Source organism: Phalangium opilio, unplaced genomic scaffold (assembly GCF_054372755.1).
Source record: "Phalangium opilio isolate 3A_F unplaced genomic scaffold, DU_Popi_V2 ptg000038l_1, whole genome shotgun sequence".
Lineage (NCBI taxonomy): Eukaryota > Metazoa > Arthropoda > Arachnida > Opiliones > Phalangiidae > Phalangium > Phalangium opilio.
Window position 1 is genome coordinate 1,112,418 of NW_028324161.1, and position 12,583 is coordinate 1,125,000.

The 12,583-nt window shown below is 42.8% G+C and overlaps 11 non-coding genes across 11 annotated transcripts; all 11 read left to right on the forward strand.

Annotated features, from left to right (window-relative positions):
- The first annotated feature begins 83 nt into the window (after positions 1 to 83).
- TRNAF-GAA (transfer RNA phenylalanine (anticodon GAA)) lies at positions 84 to 156 on the forward strand. The gene has a single exon. It is a non-coding gene; the product is annotated as a tRNA-Phe (tRNA).
- A 230-nt stretch (positions 157 to 386) lies between these two features.
- On the forward strand, positions 387 to 459 carry TRNAF-GAA (transfer RNA phenylalanine (anticodon GAA)). Its single transcript has one exon. It is a non-coding gene; the product is annotated as a tRNA-Phe (tRNA).
- An 829-nt stretch (positions 460 to 1,288) lies between these two features.
- Positions 1,289 to 1,361, forward strand: TRNAF-GAA (transfer RNA phenylalanine (anticodon GAA)). The gene has a single exon. It is a non-coding gene; the product is annotated as a tRNA-Phe (tRNA).
- Positions 1,362 to 1,879: 518 nt separating this feature from the next.
- Positions 1,880 to 1,949, forward strand: TRNAF-AAA (transfer RNA phenylalanine (anticodon AAA)). The gene has a single exon. It is a non-coding gene; the product is annotated as a tRNA-Phe (tRNA).
- Positions 1,950 to 4,524: 2,575 nt separating this feature from the next.
- Positions 4,525 to 4,597, forward strand: TRNAF-GAA (transfer RNA phenylalanine (anticodon GAA)). Its single transcript has one exon. It is a non-coding gene; the product is annotated as a tRNA-Phe (tRNA).
- Positions 4,598 to 4,825: 228 nt separating this feature from the next.
- TRNAF-GAA (transfer RNA phenylalanine (anticodon GAA)) lies at positions 4,826 to 4,898 on the forward strand. The gene has a single exon. It is a non-coding gene; the product is annotated as a tRNA-Phe (tRNA).
- A 228-nt stretch (positions 4,899 to 5,126) lies between these two features.
- TRNAF-GAA (transfer RNA phenylalanine (anticodon GAA)) lies at positions 5,127 to 5,199 on the forward strand. Its single transcript has one exon. It is a non-coding gene; the product is annotated as a tRNA-Phe (tRNA).
- A 1,815-nt stretch (positions 5,200 to 7,014) lies between these two features.
- Positions 7,015 to 7,087, forward strand: TRNAF-GAA (transfer RNA phenylalanine (anticodon GAA)). Its single transcript has one exon. It is a non-coding gene; the product is annotated as a tRNA-Phe (tRNA).
- Positions 7,088 to 10,529: 3,442 nt separating this feature from the next.
- TRNAF-GAA (transfer RNA phenylalanine (anticodon GAA)) lies at positions 10,530 to 10,602 on the forward strand. The gene has a single exon. It is a non-coding gene; the product is annotated as a tRNA-Phe (tRNA).
- Positions 10,603 to 10,679: 77 nt separating this feature from the next.
- TRNAF-AAA (transfer RNA phenylalanine (anticodon AAA)) lies at positions 10,680 to 10,752 on the forward strand. The gene has a single exon. It is a non-coding gene; the product is annotated as a tRNA-Phe (tRNA).
- A 78-nt stretch (positions 10,753 to 10,830) lies between these two features.
- TRNAF-GAA (transfer RNA phenylalanine (anticodon GAA)) lies at positions 10,831 to 10,903 on the forward strand. The gene has a single exon. It is a non-coding gene; the product is annotated as a tRNA-Phe (tRNA).
- Positions 10,904 to 12,583: the final 1,680 nt, after the last annotated feature.

Below are 12,583 nucleotides of genomic sequence, written 5' to 3' on the forward strand. Positions count from 1 at the left end.
CGGCAACAAGAATGGCTTTTGGGTCGTATACATTAAAGTAAACTGTGTTCCTATGGAATGTTTCCCTGGGTGCGTGAAAAAGAGCCGAAATAGCTCAGTTGGGAGAGCATTAGTCTGAAAATCTAAAGGTCCCTGGTTCGATCCCAGGTTTCGGCAATATGAAATCTTTTTGCATCGTGTATCTTAAAGTAAATTATATCCAAAGGAAAGTTTCCCTGGTTGCATGAAAAAGAGCCGAAATAGCTCAGTTGGGAGAGCGTTAGACAGAAGATCTAAAGGTCCCTGGTTCGATCCCGGGTTTCGGCAACAAGAAAGGCTTTTTTGGGTCGTATACATTAAAGTAAACTGTTTTCCTATGCAATGTTTCCCTGGTTGCGTGAAATAGAGCCGAAATAGCTCAGTTGGGAGAGCGTTAGACTGAAGATCTAAAGGTCCCTGGTTCGATCCCGGGTTTCGGCAATATGAAATGTTTTTGGATCGTGTATCTTAAAGTAAATTATTTCCAAAGGAAAGTTTCCCTGGCTGCGTGAAAAAGAGCCGAATTAGCTCAGTTGGGAGAGCGTTAGACTGAAGATCTAAAGGTCCCTGGTTCGATCCCGGGTTTCGGCAACAAGAAAGGCTTTTGGGTCGTATACATTAAAGTAAACTGTGTTCCTATGCAATGTTTCCCTGGGTGCGTGAAAAAGAGCAGAAATAGCTCAGTTGGGAGAGCTTTAGACTGAAAATCTAAAGGTCCCTGGTTCGATCCCGGGTTTCGGCAATATGAAATCTTTTTGGATCGTGTATCTTAAAGTAAATTATATCCAAAGGAAAGTTTCCCTGGTTGCACGAAAAAAGCCGAAATAGCTCAGTTGGGAGAACGTTAGACTGAAGATCTGAAGGTCCCTGGTTCGATCCCGGGTTTCGGCAACAAGAAAGGCTTTTGGGTCGTATACATTAAAGTAAACTGTTTACCTATGCAATGTTTCCCTGGTTGCGTGAAAAAAAGCCGAAATAGCTCAGTTGGGAGAGTGTTAGATTGAAGATCTGAAGGTCCCTGGTTCGATCCCGGGTTTCGGCAATATGAAATATTTTTGGATCGTGTATCTTAAAATAAATTATTTCCAAAGGAAAGTTTCCCTGGTTGCATGAAAAAGAGCCGAAATAGCTCAGTTGGGAGAGCGTTACACTGAAGATCTATAGGTCCCTGGTTCGATCCCGGGCTTCGGCAACAAGAAAGGCTTTTGGGTCGTATACATTAAAGTAAACTGTTTTCCTAAGCAAAGTTTCCCTGGTTGCTTGAAAAAGAGCCGAAATAGCTCAGTTGGGAGAGCGTTAGACTGAAGATCTAAAGGTCCCTGGTTCGATCCCGGGTTTCGGCAATATGAAATCATTTTGGATCGTGTATCTTAAAGTAAATTATTTCCAAAGGAAAGTTTCCCTGGTTGCGTGAAAAAGAGCCGAATTAGCTCAGTTGGGAGAGCGTTAGACTGAAGATCTAAAGGTCCCTGGTTCGATCCCGGGTTTCGGCATCACGAAAGCGTTATGGGTCGTGTACATTAAAGTAAGCTGTTTTGCAAAGGAAAGTTTCCCTTGTTGCATGAAAAAGAGCCGAAATAGCTCAGTTGGTAGAGCGTTAGACTGAAGATCTAAAGGTCCCGGGTTTCGGCAATATGAAATCTTTTTGGTTCGTGTATCTTAAAGTAAATTATTTCCAAAGGAAAGTTTCCCTGGTTGCATGAAGAAGAGCCGAAATAGCTCAGTTGGGAAAGCGTTGAATGAAGATCTAAAGGTCCCGGGTTCGATCCCGGGTTTCGGCAATATGAATTCTTTTTGGATCGTGTATCTTAAAGTAATTTATTTCCAAAGGAAAGTTTCCCGGGTTGCGTGAAAAAGATCCGTATTAGCTCAGTTGGGAGAGCGTTAGACTAAAGATCTAAAGGTCCCTGGTTCGATGCCGGGTTTCAGTAACAAGAAAGGCTTTTGGGTCGTATACATTAAAGTAAACTGTTTTCCTATGCAAAGTTTCCCTGGTTGCGTGAAAAAGAGCCGAAATAGCTCAGTTGGGAGAGTGTTAGATTGAAGATCTAAAGTTCCCTGGTTCGATCCCGGGTCTCGGCAAAAAGAAAGGCTTTTGGGTAGTATACAGTAAAGTAAAATGATTTCCTAAGCAAAGTTTCCCTGGTTGCGTGAAAAAGAGCCGAAATAGCTCAGTTGGAAGAGCGTTAGACTGAAGATCTAAAGGTCCCTTGTTCGATCCCGGGTTTCGGCAACACGAAAGCGTTATGGGTCGTGTTCATTAAAGTAAGCTGTTTTCCAAAGGAAAGTTTCCCTGGTTGCATGAAAAAGAGCCGAAATAGCTCAGTTGGGAGAGCGTTAGACTGAAGATCTAAAGGTCCCGGGTTTCGGCAATATGAAATCTTTTTGGATCGTGCATCTTAAAGTAAATTATTTCCAAAGGAAAGTTTCCCTGGTTGCATGAAGAAGAGCCGAAATAGCTCAGTTGGGAGAGCGTTAGACTGAAGATCTAAAGGTCCCTTGTTCGATCCCGGGTTTCGGAGAGAAGAAAGGCTTTTGGGTAGTATACAGTAAAGTAAAATGTTTTCCTAAGCAAAGTTTCCCTGGTTGCGTGAAAAAGAGCCGAAATAGCTCAGTTGGAAGAGAGTTAGACTGAAGATCCAAAGGTCCCTGGTTCGATCCCGGGTTTCGGAAACACGAAAGCGTTATGGGTCGTGTTCATTAAAGTAAGCTGTTTTACAAAGGAAAGTTTCCCTGGTTGCATGAAAAAGAGCCGAAATAGCTCAGTTGGGAGAGCGTTAGACTGAAGATCTAAAGGTCCCGGGTTTCGGCAATATGAAATCTTTTTGGTTCGTGTATCTTAAAGTAAATTATTTCCAAAGCAAAGTTTCCCTGGTTGCATGAAAAAGAGCCGAAATAGCTCAGTTGGTAGAGCGTTAGACTGAAGATCTAAAGGTCCCGGGTTTCGGCAATATGAAATCTTTTTGGTTCGTGTATCTTAAAGTAAATTATTTCCAAAGGAAAGTTTCCCTGGTTGCATGAAGAAGAGCCGAAATAGCTCAGTTGGGAAAGCGTTGAATGAAGATCTAAAGGTCCCGGGTTCGATCCCGGGTTTTGGCAATATGAATTCTTTTTGGATCGTGTATCTTAAAGTAATTTATTTCCAAAGGAAAGTTTCCCGGGTTGTGTGAAAAAGATCCGTATTAGCTCAGTTGGGAGAGCGTTAGACTGAAGATCTAAAGGTCCCTGGTTCGATGCCGGGTTTCAGTAACAAGAAAGGATTTTGGGTCGTATACATTAAAGTAAACTGTTTTCCTATGCAAAATTTCCCTGGTTGCGTGAAAAAGAGCCGAAATAGCTCAGTTGGGAGAGTGTTAGATTGAAGATCTAAAGGTCCATGATTCGATCCCGGGTTTCGGCAATATGAAATCTTTTTGGATCGTGTATCTTAAAGTAAAATGATTTCCTTAGCAAAGTTTCCCTGGTTGCGTGAAAAAGAGCCGAAATAGCTCAGTTGGAAGAGCGTTAGACTGAAGATCTAAAGGTCCCGGGTTTCGGCAATATGAAATCTTTTTGGTTCGTGTATCTTAATGTAAATTATTTACAAAGGAAAGTTTCCCTGGTTGCATGAAGAAGAGCCGAAATAGCTGAGTTGGGATAGCGTTAGACTGAAGATCTGAAGGTCCCTGGTTCGATCCCGGATTTCGGCAACAAGAAAGGCTTTTGGGTCGTATACATTAAAGTAAACTGCTTTCCTAAGCAAAGTTTCCCTGGTTGCGTGAAAAAGAGCCGAAATAGCTCAGTTGGAAGAGAGTTAGACTGAAGATCCAAAGGTCCCTTGTTCGATCCCGGGTTTCGGCAAGAAGAAAGGCTTTTGGGTAGTGTACAGTAAAGTAAAATGTTTTCCTAAGCAAAGTTTCCCTGGTTGCGTGAAAAAGAGCCGAAATAGCTCAGTTGGAAGAGAGTTAGACTGAAGATCCAAAGGTCCCTGGTTCGATCCCGGGTTTCGGCAACACGAAAGCGTTATGGGTCGTGTTCATTAAAGTAAGCTGGTTTCCAAAGGAAAGTTTCCCTGGTTGCATGAAAAAGAGCCGAAATAGCTCAGTTGGGAGAGCGTTAGACTGAAGATCTAAAGGTCCCGGGTTTCGGCAATATGAAATCTTTTTGGTTCGTGTATCTTAAAGTAAATTATTTCCAAAGCAAAGTTTCCCTGGTTGAGTGAAAAAGAGCCAAAATAGCTCAGTTGGGAGAGCGTTGAATGAAGATCTAAAGGTCCCTGGTTCGATCCCGGGTTTCGGCAATATGAAATCCTTTGGATCGTGTATCTTAAAGTAAATTATTTCCAAAGGAAAGTTTCCCTGGTTGCGTGAAAAAGAGCCGAATTAGCTCAGTTGGGAGAGCGTTAGACTGAAGATCTAAATGTCCCTGGTTCGATCCCGGGTTTCGGCAACAAGAAAGGCTTTTGGGTCGTATACATTAAAGTAAACTGTGTTCCTATGGAATGTTTCCCTGGGTGCGTGAAAAAGAGCCGAAATAGCTCAGTTGGGAGAGCATTAGACTGAAAATCTAAAGGTCCCTGGTTCGATCCCAGGTTTCGGCAATATGAAATCTTTTTGCATCGTGTATCTTAAAGTAAATTATATCCAAAGGAAAGTTTCCCTGGTTGCATGAAAAAGAGCCGAAAGAGCTCAGTTGGGAGAGCGTTAGACTGAAGATCTAAAGGTCCCTGGTTCGATCCCGGGTTTCGGCAACAAGAAAGGCTTTTGGGTCGTATACATTAAAGTAAACTGTTTTCCTATGCAATGTTTCCCTGGTTGCGTGAAATAGAGCCGAAATAGCTCAGTTGGGAGAGCGTTAGACTGAAGATCTAAAGGTCCCTGGTTCGATCCCGGGTTTCGGCAATATGAAATGTTTTTGGATCGTGTATCTTAAAGTAAATTATTTCCAAAGGAAAGTTTCCCTGGTTGCGTGAAAAAGAGCCGAATTAGCTCCGTTGGGAGAGCGTTAGACTGAAGATCTAAAGGTCCCTGGTTCGATCCCGGGTTTCGGCAACAAGAAAGGCTTTTGGGTCGTATACATTAAAGTAAACTGTGTTCCTATGCAATGTTTCCCTGGGTGCGTGAAAAAGAGCCGAAATAGCTCAGTTGGGAGAGCTTTAGACTGAAAATCTAAAGGTCCCTGGTTCGATCCCGGGTTTCGGCAATATGAAATCTTTTTGGATCGTGTATCTTAAAGTAAATTATATCCAAAGGAAAGTTTCCCTGGTTGCACGAAAAAAGCCGAAATAGCTCAGTTAGGAGAACGTTAGACTGAAGATCTGAAGGTCCCTGGTTCGATCCCGGGTTTCGGCAACAAGAAAGGCTTTTGGGTCGTATACATTAAAGTAAACTGTTTACCTATGCAATGTTTCCCTGGTTGCGTGAAAAAAAGCCGAAATAGCTCAGTTGGGAGAGTGTTAGATTGAAGATCTGAAGGTCCCTGGTTCGATCCCGGGTTTCGGCAATATGAAATATTTTTGTATCGTGTATCTTAAAATAAATTATTTCCAAAGGAAAGTTTCCCTGGTTGCATGAAAAAGGGCCGAAATAGCTCAGTTGGGAGAGCGTTACACTGAAGATCTATAGGTCCCTGGTTCGATCCCGGGCTTCGGCAACAAGAAAGGCTTTTGGGTCGTATACATTAAAGTAAACTGTTTTCCTAAGCAAAGTTTCCCTGGTTGCTTGAAAAAGAGCCGAAATAGCTCAGTTGGGAGAGCGTAAAGCTTTGTCCACATTGAACTCGCGTTCGCGTAGTCGCGCCTTCGTCTATTCGCATCTTTGCAACAGATCACGAAAAACATTTGCACTTCTGTTCTGATACACGCAAAAATTTTGCTTTACCAATTCTGAGAGCCAATACAGTTTGAGCAATCATTGCCCCATCTGCCATTCTCCATCGACGTTGTCCAAAGAGAAAAACGAAACTAATCGCCCCACCCTTCCTCTTGTCTGTGATTGGTGCTTTTCTCGCGAAGGCGCGAAATTCTTGGCCTAGTCGCAAGAAATTTGTATTTTCGCGAGGTGAGGACGCAATGTAGCGAAAACCCAATGTGGACAGTAGTGCTATCTTGCAAACAAGCAAAGCGAAGATGCGAACTTGCAAAATGTGTCAGTCTGGACAGGCCTTTAGACTGAAGATCTAAAGGTCCCTGGTTCGATCCCGGGTTTCGGCAATATGAAATCTTTTTGGATCGTGTATCTTAAAGTAAATTATTTCCAAAGCAAAGTTTCCCTGGTTGCGTGAAAAAGAGCCGAAATAGCTCAGTTGGAAGAGCGTTAGACTGAAGATCTAAAGGTCCCTTGTTCGATCCCGGGTTTCGGCAACACGAAAGCGTTATGGGTCGTGTTCATTAAAGTAAGCTGTTTTCCAAAGGAAAGTTTCCCTGGTTGCATGAAAAAGAGCCGAAATAGCTCAGTTGGGAGAGCGTTAGACTGAAGATCTAAAGGTCCCGGGTTTCGGCAATATGAAATCTTTTTGGATCGTGCATCTTAAAGTAAATTATTTCCAAAGGAAAGTTTCCCTGGTTGCATGAAGAAGAGCCGAAATAGCTCAGTTGGGAGAGCGTTAGACTGAAGATCTAAAGGTCCCTTGTTCGATCCCGGGTTTCGGAGAGAAGAAAGGCTTTTGGGTAGTATACAGTAAAGTAAAATGTTTTCCTAAGCAAAGTTTCCCTGGTTGCGTGAAAAAGAGCCGAAATAGCTCAGTTGGAAGAGAGTTAGACTGAAGATCCAAAGGTCCCTGGTTCGATCCCGGGTTTCGGCAACACGAAAGCGTTATGGGTCGTGTTCATTAAAGTAAGCTGTTTTCCAAAGAAAAGTTTCCCTGGTTGCATGAAAAAGAGCCGAAATAGCTCAGTTGGGAGAGCGTTAGACTGAAGATCTAAAGGTCCCGGGTTTCGGCAATATGAAATATTTTTGGTTCGTGTATCTTAAAGTAAATTATTTCCAAAGCAAAGTTTCCCTGGTTGAGTGAAAAAGAGCCAAAATAGCTCAGTTGGGAGAGCGTTAGACTGAAGATCTAAAGGTCCCTGGTTCGATCCCGGGTTTCGGCAATATGAAATGTTTTTGGATCGTGTATCTTAAAGTAATTTATTTCCAAAGGAATGTTTCCCGGGTTGCGTGAAAAAGATCCGTATTAGCTCAGTTGGGAGAGCGTTAGACTGAAGATCTAAAGGTCCCTGGTTCGATGCCGGGTTTCAGTAACAAGAAAGGCTTTTGGGTCGTATACATTAAAGTAAACTGTTTTCCTATGCAAAGTTTCCCTGGTTGCGTGAAAAAGAGCCGAAATAGCTCAGTTGGGAGAGTGTTAGATTGAAGATCTAAAGTTCCCTGGTTCGATCCCGGGTCTCGGCAAAAAGAAAGGCTTTTGGGTAGTATACAGTAAAGTAAAATGATTTCCTAAGCAAAGTTTCCCTGGTTGCGTGAAAAAGAGCCGAAATAGCTCAGTTGGAAGAGCGTTAGACTGAAGATCTAAAGGTCCCTTGTTCGATCCCGGGTTTCGGCAACACGAAAGCGTTATGGGTCGTGTTCATTAAAGTAAGCTGTTTTCCAAAGAAAAGTTTCCCTGGTTGCATGAAAAAGAGCCGAAATAGCTCAGTTGGGAGAGCGTTAGACTGAAGATCTAAAGGTCCCGGGTTTCGGCAATATGAAATCTTTTTGGATCGTGCATCTTAAAGTAAATTATTTCCAAAGGAAAGTTTCCCTGGTTGCATGAAGAAGAGCCGAAATAGCTCAGTTGGGAGAGCGTTAGACTGAAGATCTAAAGGTCCCTTGTTCGATCCCGGGTTTCGGAGAGAAGAAAGGCTTTTGGGTAGTATACAGTAAAGTAAAATGTTTTCCTAAGCAAAGTTTCCCTGGTTGCGTGAAAAAGAGCCGAAATAGCTCAGTTGGAAGAGAGTTAGACTGAAGATCCAAAGGTCCCTGGTTCGATCCCGGGTTTCGGAAACACGAAAGCGTTATGGGTCGTGTTCATTAAAGTAAGCTGTTTTCCAAAGGAAAGTTTCCCTGGTTGCATGAAAAAGAGCCGAAATAGCTCAGTTGGGAGAGCGTTAGACTGAAGATCTAAAGGTCCCGGGTTTCGGCAATATGAAATCTTTTTGGTTCGTGTATCTTAAAGTAAATTATTTCCAAAGCAAAGTTTCCCTGGTTGCATGAAAAAGAGCCGAAATAGCTCAGTTGGTAGAGCGTTAGACTGAAGATCTAAAGGTCCCGGGTTTCGGCAATATGAAATCTTTTTGGTTCGTGTATCTTAAAGTAAATTATTTCCACAGGAAAGTTTCCCTGGTTGCATGAAGAAGAGCCGAAATAGCTCAGTTGGGAAAGCGTTGAATGAAGATCTAAAGGTCCCGGGTTTTGGCAATATGAATTCTTTTTGGATCGTGTATCTTAAAGTAATTTATTTCCAAAGGAAAGTTTCCCGGGTTGTGTGAAAAAGATCCGTATTAGCTCAGTTGGGAGAGCGTTAGACTGAAGATCTAAAGGTCCCTGGTTCGATGCCGGGTTTCAGTAACAAGAAAGGATTTTGGGTCGTATACATTAAAGTAAACTGTTTTCCTATGCAAAATTTCCCTGGTTGCGTGAAAAAGAGCCGAAATAGCTCAGTTGGGAGAGTGTTAGATTGAAGATCTAAAGGTCCATGATTCGATCCTGGGTTTCGGCAATATGAAATCTTTTTGGATCGTGTATCTTAAAGTAAAATGATTTCCTAAGCAAAGTTTCCCTGGTTGCGTGAAAAAGAGCCGAAATAGCTCAGTTGGAAGAGCGTTAGACTGAAGATCTAAAGGTCCCGGGTTTCGGCAATATGAAATCTTTTTGGATCGTGCATCTTAAAGTAAATTATTTCCAAAGGAAAGTTTCCCTGGTTGCATGAAGAAGAGCCGAAATAGCTCAGTTGGGAGAGCGTTAGACTGAAGATCTAAAGGTCCCTTGTTCGATCCCGGGTTTCGGCAAGAAGAAAGGCTTTTGGGTAGTGTACAGTAAAGTAAAATGTTTTCCTAAGCAAAGTTTCCCTGGTTGCGTGAAAAAGAGCCGAAATAGCTCAGTTGGAAGAGAGTTAGACTGAAGATCCAAAGGTCCCTTGTTCGATCCCGGGTTTCGGCAACACGAAAGCGTTATGGGTCGTGTTCATTAAAGTAAGCTGTTTTCCAAAGGAAAGTTTCCCTGGTTGCATGAAAAAGAGCCGAAATAGCTCAGTTGGGAAAGCGTTAGACTGAAGATCTAAAGGTCCCGGGTTTCGGCAATATGAAATCTTTTTGGTTCGTGTATCTTAATGTAAATTATTTACAAAGGAAAGTTTCCCTGGTTGCATGAAGAAGAGCCGAAATAGCTGAGTTGGGATAGCGTTAGACTGAAGATCTGAAGGTCCCTGGTTCGATCCCGGATTTCGGCAACAAGAAAGGCTTTTGGGTCGTATACATTAAAGTAAACTGCTTTCCTAAGCAAAGTTTCCCTGGTTGCGTGAAAAAGAGCCGAAATAGCTCAGTTGGAAGAGAGTTAGACTGAAGATCCAAAGGTCCCTTGTTCGATCCCGGGTTTCGGCAACACGAAAGCGTTATGGGTCGTGTTCATTAAAGTAAGCTGTTTTCCAAAGGAAAGTTTCCCTGGTTGCATGAAAAAGAGCCGAAATAGCTCAGTTGGGAAAGAGTTAGACTGAAGATCTAAAGGTCCCGGGTTTCGGCAATATGAAATCTTTTTGGTTCGTGTATCTTAAAGTAAATTATTTACAAAGGAAAGTTTCCCTGGTTGCATGAAGAAGAGCCGAAATAGCTGAGTTGGGATAGCGTTAGACTGAAGATCTGAAGGTGCCTGGTTCGATCCCGGGTTTCGGCAACAAGAAAGGCTTTTGGGTCGTATACATTAAAGTAAACTGCTTTCCTAAGCAAAGTTTCCCTGGTTGCGTGAAAAAGAGCCGAAATAGCTCAGTTGGAAGAGAGTTAGACTGAAGATCCAAAGGTCCCTGGTTCGATCCCGGGTTTCGGCAACACGAAAGCGTTATGGGTCGTGTTCATTAAAGTAAGCTGGTTTCCAAAGGAAAGTTTCCCTGGTTGCATGAAAAAGAGCCGAAATAGCTCAGTTGGGAGAGCGTTAGACTGAAGATCTAAAGGTCCCGGGTTTCGGCAATATGAAATCTTTTTGGTTCGTGTATCTTAAAGTAAATTATTTCCAAAGCAAAGTTTCCCTGGTTGAGTGAAAAAGAGCCAAAATAGCTCAGTTGGGAGAGCGTTGAATGAAGATCTAAAGGTCCCTGGTTCGATCCCGGGTTTCGGCAATATGAAATCCTTTGGATCGTGTATCTTAAAGTAAATTATTTCCAAAGGAAAGTTTCCCTGGTTGCGTGAAAAAGAGCCGAATTAGCTCAGTTGGGAGAGCGTTAGACTGAAGATCTAAAGGTCCCTGGTTCGATCCCGGGTTTCGGCAACAAGAAAGGCTTTTGGGTCGTATACATTAAAGTAAACTGTGTTCCTATGGAATGTTTCCCTGGGTGCGTGAAAAAGAGCCGAAATAGCTCAGTTGGGAGAGCGTTAGACTGAAAATCTAAAGGTCCCTGGTTCGATCCCAGGTTTCGGCAATATGAAATCTTTTTGCATCGTGTATCTTAAAGTAAATTATATCCAAAGGAAAGTTTCCCTGGTTGCATGAAAAAGAGCCGAAAGAGCTCAGTTGGGAGAGCGTTAGACTAAAGATCTAAAGGTCCCTGGTTCGATCCCGGGTTTCGGCAACAAGAAAGGCTTTTGGGTCGTATACATTAAAGTAAACTGTTTTCCTATGCAATGTTTCCCTGGTTGCGTGAAATAGAGCCGAAATAGCTCAGTTGGGAGAGCGTTAGACTGAAGATCTAAAGGTCCCTGGTTCGATCCCGGGTTTCGGCAATATGAAATGTTTTTGGATCGTGTATCTTAAAGTAAATTATTTCCAAAGGAAAGTTTCCCTGGTTGCACGAAAAAAGCCGAAATAGCTCAGTTAGGAGAACGTTAGACTGAAGATCTGAAGGTCCCTGGTTCGATCCCGGGTTTCGGCAACAAGAAAGGCTTTTGGGTCGTATACATTAAAGTAAACTGTTTACCTATGCAATGTTTCCCTGGTTGCGTGAAAAAAAGCCGAAATAGCTCAGTTGGGAGAGTGTTAGATTGAAGATCTGAAGGTCCCTGGTTCGATCCCGGGTTTCGGCAATATGAAATATTTTTGGATCGTGTATCTTAAAATAAATTATTTCCAAAGGAAAGTTTCCCTGGTTGCATGAAAAAGAGCCGAAATAGCTCAGTTGGGAGAGCGTTACACTGAAGATCTATAGGTCCCTGGTTCGATCCCGGGCTTCGGCAACAAGAAAGGCTTTTGGGTCGTATACATTAAAGTATACTGTTTTCCTAAGCAAAGTTTCCCTGGTTGCTTGAAAAAGAGCCGAAATAGCTCAGTTGGGAGAGCGTAAAGCTTTGTCCACATTGAACTCGCGTTCGCGTAGTCGCGCCTTCGTCTATTCGCATCTTTGCAACAGATCACGAAAAACATTTGCACTTCTGTTCTGATACACGCAAAAATTTTGCTTTACCAATTCTGAGAGCCAATACAGTTTGAGCAATCATTGCCCCATCTGCCATTCTCCATCGACGTTGTCCAAAGAGAAAAACGAAACTAATCGCCCCACCCTTCCTCTTGTCTGTGATTGGTGCTTTTCTCGCGAAGGCGCGAAATTCTTGGCCTAGTCGCAAGAAATTTGTATTTTCGCGAGGTGAGGACGCAATGTAGCGAAAACCCAATGTGGACAGTAGTGCTATCTTGCAAACAAGCAAAGCGAAGATGCGAACTTGCAAAATGTGTCAGTCTGGACAGGCCTTTAGACTGAAGATCTAAAGGTCCCTGGTTCGATCCCGGGTTTCGGCAATATGAAATCTTTTTGGATCGTGTATCTTAAAGTAAATTATTTCCAAAGGAAAGTTTCCCTGGTTGCGTGAAAAAGAGCCGAATTAGCTCAGTTGGGAGAGCGTTAGACTGAAGATCTAAAGGTCCCTGGTTCGATCCCGGGTTTCGGCAACACGAAAGCGTTATGGGTCGTGTACATTAAAGTAAGCTGTTTTCCAAAGGAAAGTTTCCCTTGTTGCATGAAAAAGAGCCGAAATAGCTCAGTTGGTAGAGCGTTAGACTGAAGATCTAAAGGTCCCGGGTTTCGGCAATATGAAATCTTTTTGGTTCGTGTATCTTAAAGTAAATTATTTCCAAAGGAAAGTTTCCCTGGTTGCATGAAGAAGAGCCGAAATAGCTCAGTTGGGAAAGCGTTGAATGAAGATCTAAAGGTCCCGGGTTAGATCCCGGGTTTCGGCAATATGAATTCTTTTTGGATCGTGTATCTTAAAGTAATTTATTTCCAAAGGAAAGTTTCCCGGGTTGCGTGAAAAAGATCCGTATTAGCTCAGTTGGGAGAGCGTTAGACTGAAGATCTAAAGGTCCCTGGTTCGATGCCGGGTTTCAGTAACAAGAAAGGCTTTTGGGTCGTATACATTAAAGTAAACTGTTTTCCTATGCAAAGTTTCCCTGGTTGCGTGAAAAAGAGCCGA